This window comes from Lygodium microphyllum, chromosome 11 (genome assembly GCF_053477565.2).
Source record: "Lygodium microphyllum isolate KBCC chromosome 11, Lygodium_microphyllum_v1.1.10, whole genome shotgun sequence".
In the NCBI taxonomy this organism is placed as follows: Eukaryota; Viridiplantae; Streptophyta; class Polypodiopsida; order Schizaeales; family Lygodiaceae; genus Lygodium; species Lygodium microphyllum.
The window spans coordinates 13,341,951-13,349,156 of NC_141145.1; positions in this window are offsets into that span (position 1 = coordinate 13,341,951).

The window sequence follows — 7,206 nt, forward strand, 5'->3', positions numbered from 1 at the left end:
TGCTAATTCTTGAGATTAGGAGGGTTGCTCCATGGATCTTCGAATGAAAATAGTAATCTCTTCTTCTTCTTGTTTCCTCGGCCTTTCTTTGTTCTCTTCTTGCCTCCTTTAGTGCTATTCTTTTAGTCCTTTTGACTCCTCTTCTACCCTTTGTAGCTCTGTGTTTTCCTCAATGGTGGAGCGCTCTGAGCCTTGCACGTTTGCCCCTCCAAAAGTAAAAAATCCGCTTAGTAAGAAGTGTGAATATGCAGAAGTGGTCTAGTTTTTTTAAAACTTGAGTTTAAGCCTGTAGATTTGAAGGGGCATGAAGAATTTTTATTTTTTTTTGGGGGGGACCATTTTTTTCGGCGCCCTCTCCAATCATTAAAAAATGAATTTATGGACCTGCACCTCATGTGAGAAACCCTCTTAGCTGTGAGATCCACCATTTTTTTTCACTCTTCATCGCTATTGAAATCACTGAATTTGATGCATTAAACAAATAGATCTTTTTTTAGTCTTTCTCTCTCCTCCCTCCTCTCTACTCTTGTGGACTGTTCTTATGGATCAATGTAAAAGAGAGGGGGACATGTTGAGATGGAAGTTTTTTATCAAATGATAAAGTAGGAGTGGAGAGACTCATGAATTGGATTTGGAGGCTGTGGAAGAGCATTAGCCAGCCTCCAACATCAAAATACACACGTCATAATGAGCGATTTTATGAGAAAAATGTAGATTTTATCATTTTATGATGGATTCGTGTTTGAAATGGTTAGTAATGCTTGTATTTGATTGCCAATTCTTTGTTTGATTAGTCATTTGAAAGAATAATTTAAAAATCAGTTGTATAATAATTGTATGCAAAACATACGAAACTTGAGACTAGGCGATTTAAGAAAAAAAATGTGGGTTTTAGGTTTTTGGTGTGTATTTGTCATTTCCATGGAATGAAATATGCTAAGAAAATCATTTTCTATAAGTGTAATCAGTCTACATTTGAAAAGTAGTAATTTGATGTAATTTTCTATAAATAAATAGAGAAAATTAAAGAAAAATGTGAAAAATTAGGGTTTTTGCTTCAAAAAAATAAGAAAAATAAGATTAATGTGTGTGATCATATGGTGAAGCTAAATCATGAGGATTATTCTCAGTTTAGCCCCATTTCTTTGTTAGAGTGAGTTTCTACCACTTTCAATTTAAAAATATATATAAGAAAACCATGCCTACACCTATCAATGCAAGCAAAATCTTAAATGGTAGGGGGTTGTTGAGGATTGAAGTACATTAACTTATGATGTTTGATGTTGCATATCATATAGAGTTTGTGGTTGTTTAGAATTAAAATGGACTAGTAGCACGAGGAAATTTGGTGCTAGCCGCGCGTAGAAAGGAAGATTATGAAAATAATTGTCTACGCACTTTCACATTGCTAATTTTCAATGAATATTTATTTGAGCATGATGGTCATATTCACCCTTGCATTCATTCACCTCATGGTATTGTATATTGGATGCATAGCACCTATTTGTATGAGTGATGACTTGGTATTGAGAGTGTGAGGTATCCCAAGCTGCCGTAGTGCTAGATATTCGGTTCCTTGGGGTTTATTTGGTGAGGTTTATGTATATCATCTCTTAGATCATTTATCAAAAGAGTGGACTTTGTTTTGAAAGTGTGTTATGTTCACGGTGCATCTTGGAGCCAATCCTCAAGGTGTACGAGAGTCGTAATGGAGCCATGGTGATCAACCGAGGGGTGCTCCCTTTGTGTGTGCTATGTGGTGTATAACATCAATATGTTTAGGGACTCCCTCTAAGGAGTAGGGAGTGGGATTATTCATTGGACTATGAAAAATGATACAAATTAAAAGTTCTTAGGTGCTCTTGGCCGCGGTGCTATGTGGGGTGGTTTTATGTGAGTGGTAAAGGCCCGCTAGTGCCTTAGAGCCAGTGTCAGGCTTGTTTTAGTTCCCAACATGTTGCTCCTTACAGGTTTCTTCTCTCTCTTATTCTCCTCTTGAAATTGAAATGGTTGGGCTCGCTGGGGTGGAGGAGCTGTGCTCCTTACGGAAGGACTAGTGATGGCTCTTGGTGAGTTGGTGATGAATCCGGGGTTTCCACCACCACCTCTCTCTCTGTCTCCTATAGTGCTTCTTGGATGATGGCTATTAGTACTCCTCTAAGGCGTATGGTTGAGGCCTTAGAGGTAGGTTTCTTCCTCTCAGATTTTGTAGTGGTTGTTGGAGACTATCCTCTTGCCATCCTTGTTGTGGTGCTATGGGGCTAGCACCCTTACCGAGGCTTGGATTGTTTTTTATGTGGATAGAGGCATTCTAGTTTACCTCATCTAGGGTGTTGGCTACAAGGCTTTCTAGTAAGGGCACCCCAATTCTACTCATTAGAGCATTGTATATTTGGATTGAAAAGAGTGTATGGAACTTCTTGAACTTCAACCAAATGGTAGGATCTGGGACATTTGCTAGGTTGATGCCATCATTGATGTAGACCCTTCTTTTGTCCATCCCTAGCATTCCATACACATCCTTCTTGGGTCTTCTTTTTGGCTTCTCTGCTAGCCCCAGTGCCTTTTCTACAATTTTTGGGCCACAGGGGACTACCACACTTCTAGAATTCTTGCCCTGCCTTATGGTCACTCTACCAATGTTCCTTTGAACATCGAAGGTCCTAAGGAATTCAGTGCACTTGATGTGGTCTTTTTCTTGTCCCACCTTCTCCAGATACTTGGTAAAGTTGCATTGTTCCACCATCTAGGCTACCATCCCTTTAGCAGTCTCACCACTCCTTCGAGGTTGTGGATGATGCGATATTTTAATTGGTTGAAAGCTTGGATTTCCATGGCTAGTCCATATCTTTTGTGCTCCTCCGTTGAAAAGAGGAGCCTGTTGGCTTTATCCTATTGTCCTACCATTTAGGTTCCTGACACCACATAACATCCACCATTAGTTCTCTTTAGAGGGTGACTCTTGCACAAAAAGGAAGCTAACTAGAAAGATCGATGTTTGAAAGTAAAAAATTTCATACCATGAGGAACATGACCCATAAAAACCCACAAGTTAAGAATTTGCATACCAGTCAACCATAACTTCATTCTTTTCTTTTATAACAATTCAATACTCATTTTGAGTTTTCATCATTTGAGTTTCATCCATTACCCCCTTCCCCCTGGAAAGATGAAAATCCTTCCTAGTATTGTGGGAATAAAAGTGTATGGGTCTTCAAGATCATGTGAGTGATGTGCCTTACTATCTCAATAACCAATCCTATAACTTGGGTTTATATTCCAGGGTCACATAATGGTCCAAATCATGTGGACGAGTCCCTACTTGTGTGATGTATGTCAACATGTTAGTCAAGAGGTCACATGAGTCAAGCCGACTTGCAAGGTGGAGTTTCGAATTTTATCCAAGCATGGGTGAAGCATGACATTGTCCTCTAAGGGCTGCTTCCTGGTGTTAGGGATAGCACCCTAAAGGAGGTGGGGGCTACATAGGTTGGGTTGTACTCCAAGGACTTGATGGCATGTCTTTGTTCCCCATTGGTCATGATTTGATGTCCTTCTTGGACCCATGAAAGGTGAAAATTATACCACTTATGCCTGAAATTGGACTCAAATTCAACAAGTCATTAAAGTCCAGAGAGTTCTTGAAGTGGAATGGAAGTTTTTCTTTTATGATAAGATGTGAATAACTGCTAGCTTTTTTCATTTTTCATGAGATTTTATCACTGATCATCTCCTTTGCAATAGCAGAAGTTTTAATGAAGATGAATTTGTGTTCTTCCCAAGAACATTGTAAGGAACGTACCTTGGTTGCTATGGATTCATCAAGTAGACCTAGGTCTAAATGTTCATAACTCCTAGCAAAAAGTAATGTGAAAGTTGAATCTAGCTCTCTTGGATGCATGTGGCCAATTCATCCCTTGTGGCCATGGCCATGTTGGATGCCACTTCAAGGATAGATCATCGTGGTGGCAATGGCTTAAGGTGTTCTAGTGGCTTGGTTTTAGTGGTGCATGACAATTTGATTGTGGATCCTTCCACCAAAAGATCTGTAGTGGTTGTGGTAGGCTTGCATTGTGAGGGTTGCAACTCTATTGACGTGTAGGTGTTGGCGGACCTTGGTGACTATCTTAGAGCTTTTAGGCAAGACTATGTTCAATTGTGCTTGGACTCTAGTATGCACTTTAGGTCGGTAGATCATTCGAGTGCTCAAGGATTGAGCACCTTCTCTCTCAATTCCTCTCCTCCCTTGTTTTGATTGAGGTTGTGGGAGCTCAGTTTGTGGAGCCTGAGATTTGGGATCCAAGTTAGCATTCACCAGTTTGGGTAACTAGAGTGAGTTGTTACCCTCATAGTGTCCTTAGGCTCACAACAAGGCCTTTGGGACCTCGCGTTGCTTAATCACATGTGCACTATGGGAGTTCCAACTCTACCGTTTATGCCTAAAGTAAGAGGTATGGAAATTATGTGCAACCCCAGTGCTTGATGTTTGTGAAACTATGGTTTACACTTGGAAATACACTTGCATTTCTCGCACATGGTTCTTTGATGTGACAAGTTAGGCATAAGGTCCCTACACCCAAATGTGGTCTCACTTATCAAGAGAGCCCAATTATATGACAAATTTAGATTGTGCACCTTGGTCCATTGCTACTCCTTGCTTTCCAAAAGATCCTCAAGGGTCTTCCAATTGGCAGCTAGGTTGTTAGCTAGCCTTCTTAACAAGTGCTTGAGGATTCCATGAAGTTCAATTTTGTTTGCTGGGACATGATGGGTGATTGATGCAGATTGGCTTATGGGACTTGCGGCCATCATGCACACATCTATTGTGGGAAGCTTAGAAGTGTTGGAACTCTTAGAATTACAACAAGCAGAGTCCATATCTTGCATGTACTCGTCCTCTTCCTTTGAGAATGGGAGGTCAATGGTTGCCAACATGTGCATCCAATTCTGCTCATCCTCAGGGCAAGGAATGTACTCGTCCTCTTCCTTTGAGAATGGGAGGTCAATGGTTGCCAACATGTGCATCCAATTCTGTTCATCCTCACGGCAAGGAATGTACTTTGTTAGAGCCCCATAATTTCTTCTTGCTTTTGAGTCCCCCTTTAGCAAGTTAGAGATAACCTCTAAATCCATGGATGAGGTTTTTCAAGTATCCATTTCTACTCAGACTACTTCAGATCTATTGCCCAATAATATTAGACCATGACCCTAGTCCTCTATTACTCTGGCATTTCTCATCTGTGGCCTTCCCAACAAGATATCATAATGACTATGAAGTTTATGGAGAATTGGATTTCCGCTATCTTTAGTGGCCAATCCTTTAGGACTCCGAAAGGTCTAACCTTCATTACGTTTGCTAGGGTGACATTGAACCTTGTAGTTTCCACTAGTGGGTTTTTCCAAGTTTGAAAGATTGCATGACTAAGTATGCTAACTTCTGCTCTCATGTCCACTACCCCCTTTTTTGTAGTGTCTCCTTATTGAAATGCATGGATCTAGAGCATGGTAGCTATGGAGGTTGGAAGATGAAAACTAAGTTCATAGTGACATGGATAATGACTAGACCAAATGTTATACAAGTGAATTAGGTTCCAAGATAGATTAGCTTGGACTCATAAACACAATCTTGTGTAAGATAATGATAATGACAATGAGACTAACTGAAAGTACACATCATGATATTGCATTCATCATTATGAAAGTGATAGTCAAGTACAATGCTTTATAGAAGTTGGGTTGTTCCACTCTCCTCATTGTGCATATGGGATTCAGGATAGCTCTTCCTAGACCATACATCATTTTTTATTTCTCAAAACCCCCCCTAAAATGATGAGTTTCTACACTTGTTGGCTTTTTTCCCCCCTTCATGATGATGACATGGCTTTGGAGACTAGCTCATAGGCAGCCTAGTCAAGTTAAAGTTTGAAACTTTACATCTTTGGCAGGAGTTTTTACAGAGCAAATCCACTAAGGGAAAAAATATGAAGGATACAATGAAAATTCTTTTAGAATAAGCTGTTAGAGTTGTTGATGGTAGCGGAAGCATCATCATCATCATCATCATCATCATTATCATCATCATCATCATCATCATCATCTTCTTCTTCTTCTTCTTCTTCTTCTTCATTCATTCATGAATTGGTTTTGGTGGTGATCATTCTACATCATCATCATCATCATCATCTTCTTCTTCTTCTTCTTCTTCATTCATTCATGAATTGGTTCTGGTGGTGATCATTCTACATTTTCTATGCTCTTTTCTTATGGAAACATTCACTGGCTATATGGCCAGTCTTACCACAATAATGACATGTCATCTGATTTTTGTTGTCAGTGTTGAATCCTCATCCTCTTCCTTTGGTTCTAGCAGCTCCTTTGGTGGTGTACAAGAGATTTTCCCTAGATGATGGAATACCATCTTTTGCATTCTTGTTATTATGTTTGTTCTCTTCATCAAGAAGAGAGTGCTCAAAATCTTTAATTGAGAGACTTGGAACATTACTTAGGGTGGACACAAGGTTCTCATATGGATCCTTATTTACACTTGCAAGTAGTATGGCTATTGCTTCGTCTTCATCAATATTCTTCTTAAGAGTTGTAAGCTAGGGTTTTAGGCTCTTGAACTTGTTAATGTGTATGGTCATGGAAGCACTTTCTTTTATATCCAATTTATAAAATTTCATGAGTAATTTTACCTTTGAATTCTTTGCTTGGGTACTAAACATCTTGTCAAGTTCCTCCCATGTAGTTCTAGCATCTTTGATGCCGGAGATATGATGTAGCACATCATCACTTAGTCCCCAGGCAATGATGCCTAGAGCCTTGTTGTTAATCTTTTTCCACTTCTTTTTCTTGAGCTGGTCTTCTTCAACGAACCCGTCTTTATCATTTTCCTTCTTGCTATTTGCATCATCTTCAAACAGGTCCCACAAGTCTTTTCGCATAAGGTGGTACATAGTCTTCTCCTTTCAGGCATAAAATCCTTCACCATTGAATTTAGCTATGTGTTTGAGCTTTGCCATTTTTTATTAGTAGCACTTCAACTAGCAAAGGATCTGTTTCTCAATGTGTTAAGAGATACAAGTAATAGTAGTGTTAAGAGACACAAGTAATAGTAGTATTAAACAACACTAGCTAGTATCAAGAGATACTATGTAGTGGAAGTTTGGTACTTGAACTTCCAAATCTTCTTCTTGGAGATTGCCC